The sequence below is a fragment of the Mus caroli genome, unplaced genomic scaffold, assembly GCF_978045245.1.
Source record: "Mus caroli unplaced genomic scaffold, Mus_caroli_1 scaffold_4, whole genome shotgun sequence".
In the NCBI taxonomy this organism is placed as follows: Eukaryota; Metazoa; Chordata; class Mammalia; order Rodentia; family Muridae; genus Mus; species Mus caroli.
In genome coordinates this window covers 42,542,181-42,558,260 of record NW_028227259.1, presented here as the reverse complement: position 1 = coordinate 42,558,260, position 16,080 = coordinate 42,542,181, and positions in this window count along the sequence as shown.

The following is a 16,080-nucleotide window of genomic DNA, read 5'->3' as shown; positions in this document are numbered from 1 at the left end:
GGGATTAAAGATATGGACTTCTATGTCTAGGCACAAGGAGATTTTGAGACAGAAAATACTTATTTTGTGAAATATTGTAGTTGTGTACATATGCCATTGTACCTTTACCGAACCCATAGAATGAACAGCAGAGGCTCAGCTCTTAGGTAAACTATGAGCTCTGAGTGATATTGCTATGTGAGTTGAATTCATTGGCTGTAACAAATCCACAGTTCTGAAGGCAAAGGGATGTTTGCAATGTTCTGTTTCAGAAGGATGTATGGCCCTAGGCTATGCATACTCAGGGATAGATCTTATCTGCATGTTTTCCATGCCATTGCAGTTTGCTGTGAATTCTAGCTGTTCTCCAATGGAAAAAAAATTGCTTTATTTGTTTCTTTTTGAAAATTTAGTAAATCTGAATGTGTTTCCTGACTTTGGAGTTTGTCCTTTAAGCTTCTTTCATGATCATCTCCAGATGTGCATGAGATACAAATGCCATGCAAACACTATTACTTTAACACTGTGCTAATGTTTCCATTATTCTGGTTTCTTATCAGTATGGCTCTCCTTAAAGGATACTCTGAAGCAGCCATTCTTAACCTGCAGGTTGTGACTTTCTTGGGGGTTGCACTTCAGGTATTCTGCATACCAGATATTTACATTACAATTCATAACATTAGCAAAATTACAGTTATGAAGTAGCAAAAAATGATTTTATGGTTGAAGGTCACCACAACATGAGGAACTAGATGAAAAGGTCACAGAATTAAGACATTTAAGAAATACAGCTCTTAAGCACCTACCACATGCATTGTTGTCATCCCTAATTCAAGGTAGGAGAAATATCTTAGACCTCCAGAACAATACCTTCAGCAGCTCTTTGTAGTGATGGAGAATTATCAATGCCATATCCTTGTTTTACTCGGTGATAGGTGCTTTACTACGTACTCACCACAAACAAAATAAACTTATCCCAGAGGTCGTGGATAGAACTCTCAAGGACTCATACCATCCTTTGAGTTGCTGCTGTGAGATTAGTCACAGTGGTGAAAAGCAAATAATCCAAGTATCAGGCTAACTGAAAACACATCAACAGGCTGCTTGTTTTATTTTTTTAGTTTTAGATAGAAAAGTATGCATACATTATTTAATTTTCTTGTGTACATGTAGGTGGTATCTTTGTTTCTGAATTCACCCATTTGCTCTATGTGTATGTATGTGCATGTGGCAAAATGAGGAATAGTTTGTGAATCTCCTTCCATTACACATCACATTGCTCACTGAGGCAGAATTTCCTACTTTTATGTCACTGGCAACACTAGAATTGCTAGCCAGCTTTTTCCTAGTATCCCCTGTCTCTACCTGGTAATGCACCAGAAATAAAGGCTGGCACAACCACCAGGTGTTTACAGGGGCTCCGGAGTTATAACTAATTCTCCCCCACACCAGAACGTGTTTAACTAAGGTCACAATTCTACAGCCCAAAATTAAATGAAGTTTTCAGTTGAAATTCTCATTTCGGAAAAGAGGTTGACAAAAAAAAATAATTAATTTGCAGATTCCAACGATCTGGACTCTATCACAGTGTCATCATATGAACTGTCTCCATAAAAAGAAGATAGGCCAGCACCTATTTCATAACATAGCATCTACTTTGAGTTGATTTTTTTGAGTTGACTTTAAAGTCTGTGATATGTAATGACATCATATGAAAAGTTGGTTGTTCTTTATCAATATGATAGAAACAAGTAAGTTCTTGTAATAATTTTGTTGTTGAAAATCAGTTCCTAAACATTTCTCTCAATGCTACTCTACATTCTTTCAAAAGTTGCATATTGAAAGTGATATTATTTATTTCTGTAGTGCCAATATAATTTTCAGGTCACCATATCATAATAGAGTGACATTACTCACTTTAGAGACCTACCAAACAGAAATACATCCTAATATTTGTTTGCAGAACATTTCTATATTTTAATTGTATTCACATACAACAGGGTACGTAATCAACATGCAATATCAAAAGTACAAATGACAAAGTAAAAAATACAATGGCAGAAAAACTACAATCTTAGATGTATGGACTGGCAGTAATGAAGCTAGAACAGAAAAAAATAAAATAAATGTATGCTTAAGCATGGAGCACACATTTTCTCTGCCCTCCTCCCCAATTCAAATTTTCAGATAGGTTTAGATCCTCAATTCACTTTACAAATCAGCCCAAATCACTTAACATTAGAGTAGAGATGCTTTCAATAAGTTACTTAAATGATGACTGATTTTTTTCAAAAACAATTGAGAGTTTATATTCCAATTCTTAATAAATGGAACTTAAATAAAATGTTACCTTTTTATGCTTTTAGTGAGATGTGGTTGGATGGTTTACTTTGCACATAAGAACCTTGAAGTTATTTTTATAACAGTGGAGCAACAACTGAATAATTTACACAATGGGAGCTGAAGATTTAATTTTGATGTAATAATTTTACTTTGTATAATTCAATTTAGCAGGTGAATGTTTAATAGAGCTCTGATATTTAACTAGATGTAATTAAGATCTTCAACAAGGGACAAAAACTTGGGATGTCTTATGATTTTGTTCTAGCCAGATTTGCGAAACAAAAAAATTTAGAGGCAATATGACTATTCCCTGTTCTTAAAAATATCTGCCCTAAACATACTATAAGGGATGCAAAATGGAAACACTAAGCATTGTAACACTGAATTTTATGTTGATCACAAATCAAGTCTAAGAAGTTTCTTCTTTATTAGATATTGTAGTTAAATTTACTAATTAAAAATTGCTGGAAAATAGAATATCAAAGTAAATGTCAATAATGTTAAATATGTTCACCCTAAAATACAGCTTTGGAGATCATCAACTCTAATTTTACTTGAAAATAATGACACGACATTGACAACCAAAATTTATTTTCAGAAAAATATTACAGACAGGTATTTGGGGAGATATGGCTAAGCATCTCATTCACGTCAATTTGCATGATAAAAATCATTTTACACCAGTCCTTTAAAGCCTGTCAACAAATATGAAGAATGTTTGTGTCTTTTAGTCGCTGTAAGTTTTGTGAATGTGTTATCTTCATTTTAGAAACTGCTTTATATTTGAAAACCTTCTGTGAAGACAACTATATGATGAAATTTTAGGCAACAGTCAATAAGCCAGTTGATTAACTCTGTCAGTGTGTTTTTTTGGGACCCATGTAGTGAATTTCTAGTGATGTTTGAGTGTTTCTGTGATGATAACTCCAGTGTACAGTAGATCATGAGTATTCTGAGCTAGTAGAATGATTTAACCCCTCCTGTATGTAGTATATAATGTTGTGTATGGGGAGATAGTTAAAAATAAGAGTTAGGGCCTAGCTGAAAAATCACCTTACTAGCAATATGTCCTTGAGGTTACCTTCACCTAGGCTCTTTTCGAACAGTCCCCGCTATATGATTTCTAGGCCCCCGGATATAAGCTGTCTGACTTCCAATGATTTCTATACATGAAATACAATCACTCAAGTTGTGACCTCAAAATGAGTAATCCTTCCTTTAAAGTCTCAGGTTTGAGTCACAGAAATGCAAAGGAAGCTGATTCTCCTATGAAAACAATCTCAAACGCCATTCATTCTGAGTGACACAAGACACCTGGTTTACTTGCCATACAGTTGTGTACTTAAACTGTTTCAAATAATCTGCCCATAACACTGGGAAACAAGACATGCAATAAGCTTTGGCATGCAATCACTTTTTCCTTTTGTTAGTATAGGAATAACTCTTTTCTCCTAAATTCTTGTTTCTTCAGTCTTTATTTACACATTTATCTTCTATCTATATCTGATAGTGAGACCCAGTATAATTCTGGATCTGGAGGTACAAATCCATATTCACAAAATCAGAGTCATGGAGGAAATTTATATTTTAAATAGTCTACCAGTGAGGAACCAAAAGTTGAAAATAGCAGAGACTTTGATGCTATCTCTAATTTTTGTCCATTGTCTTAATGTGTGAGACTATATGTGCCATCCTAAAGAAGCTCATGGCAGGAAACATCCTCCCTACATCAAAAAGTCAACTCTTTTCAGGATATACAATCAAACTCTGTTCCTTAGATGCTTTGTTCTAGAGGAAGAGAACTGAGTAGTGGATATCAAATGAAAGAGCACAATGAATGGAAAGAGGAGTAGGAAGGCAGAAAATTATCTCTAGTCTATAAAATGATTAATGATTTACTTAGCACAGTTTTTGATCTCTAAGAAAAAAAAGTGGAAAAGAAACTGAGCCATGTCTAGTCAAACCAGCCATGTTTTTTCAGCGAAAGTGAATTATGGGCATAGTACTTCCATTTCATCAAAGATCCTCCATTATACCTGTAGTGGGTAGACATTTTCCTGGTCTGTGGGCTATTTGTTTATATAGCTATTAATGAACTTAAATAATTAAATACTTGTTGCCTTGATGCCATAAAGTTGGATCTTTATTGGTTGAAGTAGTTACAAGTGGTATACTCAAAGAAATTAAAATTAAATAAAAGAGTAAATGATGTTCAAGAAAGCCCATGACTCTTATGGATGCACAGAAGAATGGGAATGTGACATTGCTGCCTGAAACAGATGTAGAAATCCACCACATATATAGACTTTAATCTGATTTAATGTTTTAAGCTTTTGGTATTCCGGAATTGAATTGATCCCAGATTTGATGCATCCATCCATGTTGGTATTCTCTTGAAGCATCTGTAATAGATTTCTTCAACTTATAAAATCATGAAAACATGGGTCTAAAGAGACTCTTTTATTCTACAGAGTATGTAAATCACACTATCAAACATTAAGCCTGAAATTTTACACTTGCAAGCAAAACTAAATAGACTCAGCAGGCTGGAACTATATGTGTGTGTGTGTGTGATATGTAACAGTAATAAAGAAAAAGGGGTCATGAGTTTGGGAGTAAGATGAGTATGTGGGAGGAGATAGAGGGAGAAAAGAGGATTCAATAGGAAAAATAATGTAATTATATTTTAACTAAAATTTAAAAGGTATTAGTGAAAAATTAAACATTTATTTGACATTTTTTTTAATTAAGTATTTTCTTCATTTACATTTCCAATGCTATCCCAAAAGTTCCCCCATACCCTCCCCTCCCCCCCCCCCCCCCCCGCACTCCCACTTCTTGACCCTGGCGTTCCCCTGTATTGAGGCATATAAAGTTTGCAAGACCAATGGGCCTCTTTTTCCAATGATGGCCGACTAGGCCATCTTCTGATACATATGCAGCTAGAAACAAGAGCTCTGGGGGGCAGGGGGTACTGGTTAGTTCATATTGCTGTTCCACCTATAGGGTTGCAGACCTCTTTAGCTCCTTGGGTACTTTCTCTAGCTCCTCCATTGTGGACCCTGTGATCCATCAAATAGCTGACTGTGAGCATCCACTTCTGTGTTTGCTAGGCCCTGGCATAGCCTCACAAGAGACAGCTATATCTGGGTCCTTTCAGCAAACTCTTGCTAGTGTATGCAATGGTGTCAGCATTTGGAAGCTGATTATGGGATGGATCCCTGTGTATGGCAGTCTCTAGATGGTCCATCCTTTTGTTTCAGCTCCAAACTTGGTCTCTGTAACTCCTTCCATGGGTGTTTTGTTCACAATTCTAAGAAGGGACAACATGTCCACATTTTGGTCTTCGTTCTTCTTGAGTTTCATGTGTTTTGCAGATTGTATCTTGTATCTCGGGTATTTTAAGTATCTGGGCTAATATCCACTTATCAGTGAGTACATATCATGTGAGTTCTTTTGTGATTTGGTTATTTCACTCAGGATGATGCCCTCCAGGTTCATCCATTTGCCTAGGAATTTCATAAATTCATTCTTTTTAGTAGCTGAGTAGTACTCCATTGTGTAAATGTACCACATTTTCTGTATCCACTCCTCTGTTGAGGGACATCTGGGTTCTTTCCAGCTTCTGGCTATTATAAATAAGGCTGCTATGAACATAGTGGAACATGTTTCTTTCTTACTAGTTGTAACATCTTCTGGATATATGCCCTACTTTGCATCCCTCTCATTGAATTGAATTTTGATGAAGAGCATGGTATATTTTCCACCCACTTTTCATTCTTTCTAGTGTCCTGTATTCATGTCAACTATGTATAAAAACATGCACACATGTACATAGAAAGCATGTGCACACACACACATACACACACATGCCCCACAGATGCAGTAACGAAAACAAAATGTCAAATCAAAGAGCAAAAACAACACTCAGTGGCTCCTTAATAAAACCAGACATAATAAATAATAATAATAATAATAATAATAATAATAGTAGTAGTAGTAGTAATAAACAACACATAAACACTAGGGAAAGTGTCTAAGGTCTGACTACTATGATTTTTTGTGTTTCCTTTTCTGAAGAGACCACCCAACTAAGGATCCTGGGTCACAGTTGACATCAGATCATCCTCTGCTTTTGTAAAACAAGATGTAGCCCATCCTTGAAGTCATCTACTGTGGACCGAATCTAGAGTTTTAAACTGCAGCATGATGGAAGCAGATGAGAAAACAATATTGACATACATTTTATTCAGTATTTTTTAGGAACATCTCCATGTGTGAGGGAAATACATCCTCTGTTGTAGGCATTTCATTGGGCAGTTTTTCAAATTAATGCAGTTTAACTATTACATTAAGTTAATGGCTATTTTCCCCTACTTTAACCATGTTAAATGTGCCGGCAATAATGAGCTTCTAATGCTGTCTCTTTTAAGTCTCAGAGGCATCTTTAGAGTAGTTGCTTATCTTGTGGATCATAAAGCTGCATAATTTAGTATTCAAACAATTCATTTAAAACTGAAACTCTCAGAATTAGCTTTAAATTAATCAGAACAAAGTCATCCTATCCCACAGGTTTGATTTAGAGCTAGTTAGCCAATTTGAAAAAGGAAGGGAGAAAATAAGTTGTTAGGGGATAGGGGGTGCCAACATTCTTCCTTGGATGGAGTCTTCCCAACCCAGGGATATCAATACAGGCTTGATAAAGTGTGTAGTTTATATTTACAATGGACTCCAAGTAACTAAAAAATCAGGACTTTAATCTTGTTATGAGTTGCTAATTTCAGTACTACTATTTATTTGTTTATTGTTTTAGTCTGATGTTAATGAATTTCTTTCAAATCTGAGGACTTCTTGCTGGGATTCTATGGATTTTAATTGACAGAATATCTAGAAATTTCAAAGCAACAGTAAGTATATTAAAATTTTTCATATGATTACAATGCTCTGCAACATGCTTCGAAGAATTCCAGGCTTAGTTTATCAAAAATAGATTCTGAGCTCAAGGTCAGGAAGAGGTGAAGTTTCACACTGAATTTCATAATTTCATTCTGGGATTTGAGACATGAAGTGGTCTTCATTTGTGTCAGCATTCAGAGGAAGAAGGCAAGGTTTCCATAGCTCTTTTAGAACTGCAGTTCTCATGGTGAAGAATGTGAGAACTTGGTAGACATTATAATAAAGAAGAAAGTGCACAAATATTAGTGATATATTCCAAAAAAGGGCATGGTTGTTTTGTTTTGTTTCTCAGAAATACTTTTGTTACTGCCATCAATTCTGTACAAGTCCAAATCAGAGGTTCACAAATGCTTTTAGCAAGAGTTAAGTTGGAAATAAGGTATTGTTAGTCAGTGTTCTCTAGGTTCTAGAAGAACCTGTAAAATGAGTCTCTATATATGTATAAAAAGTATTTATTGGAAAGCTGAAGTTCATGTAATCTAACAATGGCTGGCTGTGAAGAGAGTCCAAGAATATGGCAACTCAGTAGACAAGGCTGCTTGTCTCAGCTGGTTTTTGGTTTATGCTGGAATCCTGAAGAAATAGAATAACAACAGTGATGGAATGATGGACTAGAAAGGCAAAAGAAAGCACAAAAAGAGCAAAAAACTTTCTCCTTGGCTACGTAGTGCATGCAATGAACCAGTGCATGTTCTACAATATAACCTTTAAAGGAACAGAAGTTTTCCAATCCCCCAGCTAGAGACTAATAAATGGCCCAGGAACCATAGGAGAAGAAGGTGATTGAACAATTTATTTACATGACTGGTTTCATCATTTGAAAGTGATCTTGCTCAGTTTATGGGGTGAGGAATGTTCACAGAGGTCAGCTTGACTAAGAAGAGATGGAACAGATTTTGAATCTAACAAACCATTCCACCTGATGAATTAATCTCCACTACTTAATCTTTAACAGCCCCCAAAACACCTTTAGTGAAAAAGAAATAACTATCTGGTTTTGATTTTGGTTTGTTTTGTTTTTTGTATGTTTGGTGTCATGGTTTTACACCAACTGCAATTCCCCTTCAGATAGACACTTATCTCATGCTAAATCTAGGTACTTAGATTAGGGCATTTTTATTAGTGCTTGTGGCTTCCACTTCTCCATTACCATCAAACAACAAGTGATGCAGGAGTCTATAACAGAGAACTTCTCTTTTGCAGAGTTTCAATTTCCCTCTCTGGCAATGACTGCTTGGCCTTTCCTAATGTGACTGGTCCTCTTTTGGAACCATGTGACTAGTTCTAACACTCAGAAGTTTGCTTATAAACGGGCTTACTGCAAGGATTGATGACATGAAGCCAGGGATTGAAACTGAAAGCCAATTATACTTCTCTGATTTGTCCTTATTATTTTGTCATTACTTTGTTAATTTATTTATGCACTTTATATCCTGGTCTCACCTCATCCTACCTCTCCTTCTAGTTGTACCCTCACAAATGCCTCCCCCATTACCCCTTTCCCTTCTCCTAAGAGAAGGGAAGTCTTCCTTGGGTACTACCTGACTGGAGGATACCAAGTTCGCTCCCAACTGAGGCTTGACCAGGTAGTCCAGCTAGGGAAAGGGAATCACAAACTGACCTCCGCGAACACTCCTCAGCTCCAAAACTGAGCAAGATGTCTTTCAAATAACTAAATCAATCCTGTAAATTAATTGTTGAATCAGCAGGTAATCGAATCAGAGACAGCCCCCCACCCCCAGCTCCTATTTTTAGGGAAGTCCAAGGTCTACATCTGCTACAAATGTGTAGGGGGCCTAGATCCAGATCTTGCATACTATTTGTTGATAGTTCAGTCTCTTCAAGCTCCCATGGACCCAGGTTAGTTGACTTTGTAGGTCTTTTTGTGGTGTCCTTAACATTTCTAGCTCCCTCATTCCTATCCTCCACTCTTCCACAAGACTCCCAGGAACCCATCTGATGTGGACTTTGGGTCTCTGAAACTGTTTAGATGAGACCTCTTAGGAGACAATTAACCTAAAAACTTTTCTGCAAGCATAGTGAAGTATCACTAATAAGGTCAGGGGTTATCTCTTTTATGAGATGGATCTCAAGTTGGACCAGTCATTAGTTGCCTGCTGCCTCAATCTCTGCTCCATCATTTTCCCTCTGTATTTTGTAAGCTTGACAATTGTTAGTTTGAAGGTTTTATAGATTCTGATGTTTTCCTTCCTCCACTAGAAGTCCCATCTGGCTCCCGGAGGTGACCACTTCACTCTCCTTTTCATGTTTAGAATACCATCAAACTGTTTTTCAAGGATCAGCATATATAAGTGCTCTTCTCAGGTCTTTATAGTATTACTTCAGTCAAACTTCTAATCTTAAGGCTGTTTTAAAAGGCAAAGAAATGAAGATACAAAGCAAGTGGCTAACAGCATATGGCCATAGTACAGCCACATCAGATCAGAGTTTCAAAGTAGATTTGATACTTGCTACCACAATCAACACCCTGTCTTTCCCTTTGTCCCTTTCCTACATTGAGGAAAATGCTCTATCTCCTTTCAGTCCTCCTTGAGCATTTGGCAAGGTACACTGCAACTTTAGTGTGTATATTTACACTCACATTCAGAACAGGTTTTAATGTCATAAAAATGTTGAATGAATCTGGCTTTACCCCCACTCCCCTCCAAGATGTGACTATCCAACTCAATGTTTCGAGACCATTGGATTCTACAAGCAGAAAATTTAGATAAAACTTCCCTCATTCATCTACTTCAAGAACAAAAAATGATTCACTATAAAATCATAGTGGCTTCAGGTTTGTTACATCAAAGTTCCCTTTCCTGGGCACCTTCACAGTCATTGTTTTCTGAGTGGACACATGTAAGCCGACAATTCTTACTCCTGTTGTTCCAAGGAAAATCAGTACCAAAACAGTCACCATACTTCTGATTTGCCTTGTTTTCTTTTCTGAGAAACTCCCTTTTCTGTCCTAGTATGCAGGATTCGTGTGTCAATGCTGTTCAATAAAAAATAACATTTCCTTATGTCTAAGTTTGGATTTACATGTCCCTTCTGCAGCAGTGTCTCTTTTACATCGACAAAAATTCCTGGAAGAGACTTTTGCTATCAATGACTAAATAAGACATCTGAAATTTTTTATATACAGTACTTGTAAAACCAGCCATGATAGAGAGGCCCTCCAGACATTGAGTCTTCTCATTTAAGTTTAAACTAGAGTCCTGAGGATGAGACTTGACTTGGTATAGATGATGTTTTCTTATGACAACCTTTAAAGTTCATTCTTCTATATCTATCACTATGTCTCAATTTTTATTGTTTCAGAATATTTTTATATATTATTTGACAAATTTCTACATATATACAATGCATCTTTATTAAATCTAATTCAAATGTCTTCTCTAACTCCTACCTGTCTTTCTTAATACTTACATGTTTCCATTGAATGTACTCTCTTTTTAAGAAAAATAATCCATTGAGTTCCGTGGATCCTGGCAACATGTTCATAGATGCTGTATCATTCACTGTATTATGAGAACCTATCAGCAGCCACATTCCAAAACAAATAAAACTTCCTGTTTCCCAGCGGCCATTAATTGTCAATATTTCCTTAGTCAGGAGTGTGGCCTCATGAGCTTCTCTGCCGTCCATGATGAAATATTGACTGACTTGGTCATGTGCAGAAATCTACATTTGCTCTGTCATGTCCAGAAGACAGGAGTTCACAACACTTCTCCTCAACCTCTGTTGTTGTTGGTATATATATATATATATATATATATATATATATATATATACATCTGCTTTGGTCATATTGCTAGAGTTTTGTGGCAGTAGTTGTGATTGTTGTGGATGTACAAGTCGCATTTATGACTGAGCACATAACAGTCACTTACTCACAGCAGTTATTGGACCAGTCACTGCTGCCTACTGTAAAAAGAAGCTTGTCTGAGCCAGTTTGAATGCAGCATAGACTGATGGCCATTAACATAATTATTACATAGCAAGGTAGATTTATAATATTTTTTAACAAAATGACTATAGTAGTTACTCTCTCTGAATGATTTGTGATTCTGAGAAGGATTAGAGTACAAGGTATAAATTCTCTTCCATGGAAAATGGTTGGTCAACACAATGACAGTTATACTATGCTTACAAAGATGGATTTTTTTCCTATAGCCAGTCAATATCATAGCATCCAGGGTTCACCTCCTGATCAACCAATTGATGAGTTTCTTCTCCTAGTGGTTTACACAGACTCTTCTGGTACTTTGAAAGCTCACTAACTGTCACAAAGAAACTTAAGGTAGAAACAGCTTAGATTCTTCTTATACTGAAACCAAAACACATTGTATTTTCAACAATAGAGTCTGAGTATCTGACTATAGAGGGCAACCAACGGCAATGGTAATAACATGACAGTGTTTTCTTGGAGATGTTTCCTGGGACTTAGATAGCTAATAACTCATAAGGCAGTATGTCAAATATGTAACTGAATTTTTCATGTAATAATAAATGGTTTGTGGGAGAAATATTGTTCATCCATGTAGACTGCCTTCATTCAATCTCATATTTTTTGATATTTTATTTAGCTTACAAAAACAGGTTTATATAAGTCTTTTCTGTAATTCTTAGTTTTGGTTAGTCCACTCTCTTTTCTCCTTATCCTCTTGTCTCCTCCTTTACCGTTGCATCATATGTGTTATACTGTTTTCTCCTGTCCTAAGGACTCCTCCCCTTCTCCAACTCATATACCCTTTCTATCTTCCTAACTTCTATATATACTCAAAATTAAACACAAAAATCTAAAAGTGGGAAGCTATCATCCACATATGAAATAAAATATGTTGTGGTGGTTTGAATGACAGTAGCCACATGGTCTTATATATGTGAATACTTGGTCCAAATTAATGGAACCATTTAAGAAGGTTTAAAATGTCTTGTTAGAAGATATATGTCACTTGGGCTGAGTTTGTTGAGACCCTTTGCCATTCCCAGTTAGCTAGCTTTCCTGATCTCTGCTTTATGGTTTTTGGTTTTTTGTTGCTGTTGTTGTTTGTTTGTTTGTTTGTCTCAATATGTAAGTTCCTGGTTCAATGCTATGCCTACCCACTAGCTGCTATATTTCCTATACTTATACACAAAGTTACTTTTTTTTTTTTCAATGTGTTTATCACAGCAACAAAAAGGTAAATAAGATGGTTTTCCAGCTCCCTCAGATTAGAGAATTGAAGCTGAGGGAATCTGCTGAGTCTCTAAATCAATCTAGAATTTCTGCAGTGAATTCAATTTCTTCTTCCTTGGGGTTAATTTCCTTCCAATGGGATCCTGTGTAGCCAGAGTTAGCAGCCCTCTAGTGGATAGATTTGAAATTCCCTTGGAAGGACTAGCTTTCCAGATTTGTAAGCCCCTGATTCTCTGCTTGGAATTCTTTCCAGGTGCTGTGTAGTTATTTGACTTGACACATTCCTGTTCAGGAGGGATGTTTCTTAGGGTGCAGGAAGTACACAAAACTTATAAGACCCAGTAAGTCTCATAAGATAAAACTTAGAAGTCTCAGAAGTTGCTGAACCTCATGCAATTCACAGGGCTTTCCGCCCTCCCTCCCCCCTCCAAGGTTATATTAGTAGTTAGTGACTTTCCACCCATACTGAGTAAGATTTTCATACATGCATCTTCCTTTAAATAATTCATAATTCTGTAAGTAGTTTGTCATTGATACTCAGAGGTGGTCATAATAAAGTCATTGGTACACTAAGGTGTTATTGATTTTGATGGAATCATTTTTTGGTCCATTTTAGTGACCCATGGATATGTGTTTGTTCATGTTTCCCCAAGAAAAGATAAATGACCATTAATAAATAATTATGTAATGTTTGTTTCCTCTTCTGGAATTACATACTCTGTTAGTTAAGAAAACTAACTTATTTCTGGGAGTTAATATGGTAACAAACCCTTCTAATTTTTCATTAAAAAATTAGATCTTATTTTAAAAATCTAATTAATAAGTAAATGTAAAACAATGACCTTTTCATTTTATCTTGTCAATCCAGTTCCTATTTATCTTGTTGCCTAATGAACTTAAAGTCTTTGTTAGTAAATAGAGAAACATGAAAAACATACAGGATGATGGTATGTGAGGTTAGACACAGTATACACATAGTAGCCTTGTAAAATTATACTAGATATTTGTTCATGTATCCACAATCCTCTAGGGTAAACAAGTGATATTTGCTAAGTCACACTTGGTAGCCTAAAAAGAAAGAAAACAAGAGCTTTCAGAGTGTTGTTGGCCATATTCTTTCTTTCTTTCTTTCTGTGGTGATATAAATTTAGGATCTGACATTGACTAGTGCACAGAAAGCAAATAATATTAAAATAAATTAAATCACAAGATTATATTCAGAATTTGGGTAATAAATAGCCTGAAAGACTAAGAAGTAGAGTTAATATTTCAGACTTATATCCTAGGCTAATAAAAGAGCAAATCCATTTACCACACTCACACAATTCTACAAGAAATTATGTAACAATTCCAAGAACTAAAAATCCTCTTGTAGGGTCCAATGAGCTCATTAAGGTACCAAGAGCCTTGGGTTCAAGCCTTAGCTCTGTTACTTAATCACTTAGTATCTTGTGATAAGTTTAGAAAAGTCAATTTTGACCATATGTTAAATGAGAATGTAAGATGCTAGTTTGCAGTTTGATTTTCTTCTTATGCAGTTTACCCATGTATAGGCATATATCCTGGTTTTCTTTTCTTCTTGTTGTTGTTATTATTGTTTATCTTTATTGTATGATACCTGTAGATGGATTTTCCAGAACAAAAGGGTGGGGTTAACAAGATGGTTTAGCAGGTGATAGCATCTGCCAAAAACTATGGATGGCATATAAGATTGAGAAATTAAAGCAAATTCATTTTTAATGTGCATAGTTTAAGGAGAGAATCAACTCTTAAATATTTACCTCTGACCTTCATACACATACCATCTGTTCTAGTTTGTTCTCTGTTGATGTGATAAACACCAGAAACCAAAGAAATCCAGTAAAGAGCTGGTTTATTTCAGCTTACATTCAGTCTATCATTGAAGGAAGCCTAGGCATGAGTTCCAGGCAGGAACCTAGAGACAGGAACTGAAGCAGAGATCATGGACGAGTGCTTCCTACTGGCTTTCTTACCCGAACTTTTAAATTACCTTTCTTATATAATGTAGTAGAACCTATCTAGAGCTGCCCTGAACAGTTCAGTCTATCTCTTTATACATCAATTATAAAATGCCCAACAGACATGTGTTACACTAATCTGATAGAGATAAACTTTTCAGGTGTGTCAAGTTGAAATCATGATTATCTGCCACATTGTGCCACACACACACACACACACACACACACACACACATATATATATATATATATACATATATATATATATATATATATATATACATGATCATTGAGTAAATAAAAATAAAATAAAATTTAAGGACCAAATTTATATACCATCAATTTGAATTGACTGGTGCTGTTTCAAGGTCAATGATTTTCCTCCAAAAGCCTTCATTTACTTTTTATATTTTATACGGAGCACATACCACCTACAGCATTTGTACATTCATGCAAATTTGGTGTAAATGCTTCTCAGAGAGATTGCTATCTCCCACATGTCTGTCCTGCTGTACCAAGAAAATTCACTCTTTCTTGTCGAAGATTAAAGGAGAGCCTTCACTGAACACCATCTCTGTTGCAGGGGAAAGTGAATTGGACTTGAAAGATGACGGATGGGACTTTGACCCTGGAATAGATCTTCCCAGTTTTCCAGTAGCCCAGACGTCTCATGGAGTCCAGATTTCATACCATATATAACAAAATCCTGGAGTTCATTCATTAGTTTACTTCCTTTTCTCTAACAAGCTTCAACTTTATGTGGGTGGATTGTTTTGATTATTTTCTTTTTGTCAGTTTCAGGTTTGTTTTAGTGAGACAATGACACAAAAATGGGCTTATTTGGCAATTCCAGAAATGATCTGAATATTAAAGTGTAATAGAAAATCACAGTGAGAGTGGACTCTAAAGCTTCTATGTTCATTGCAATAGGAGGGCAGTCCTTCTGTTACAGTGCACACAGGTGTAAGGATTTTCTGAGAATTCAAACCCCTCACTTATTATTGGAAAGAAACACCTGGCAGGACTTAGACTGTTCAAGTAAATGTTGATTTAATTTTGTAGGCAAAAAGCCACACTATAGACAATGAGTTTGTCTGAAAAATTAGATCAGCTATTTATCACTGAAAAGTTAACAATAATCAATGATTAACATAACAGGAAAGGGGATAATATTGAAATGTATATAAAGAAAATATTTCATAAAAAGAAAAACAAATACATCGGTTGGAATTCTCAAGAACACCAAGGAGTGATTCAAAAAACTATCTTTATAGCTTTCTTGATTTAAGTTTCTGGGTTTTTCTTTTAGCAGTCTAAGGATTTTGCAGAAAACACTAGATGCTGAAGGTTCTCCTGTTCTCTATGTTTCCAATGTCTCGTATAAAGTCAGCCACACATCAAGGAGAGTGTCTGAGCAACATTGTGGTAAGATCAGAGGTAAGTATCTTTCTTCAGGAGAGCCTGCTGAAGGGAGCATCTGGTGTTGTCCTTTCTCATTCTGTTGTTCCCACAGGCAACATCAGCAAAGCATAGGTCTTCCTGTCTAAGTATATGTTAATGAACTCAGTAGGGTTCTTCTCCTGGTCTCAAGAAAATAGAAAGGCCACAACCATCACTCCACACAATCATATTTATTCC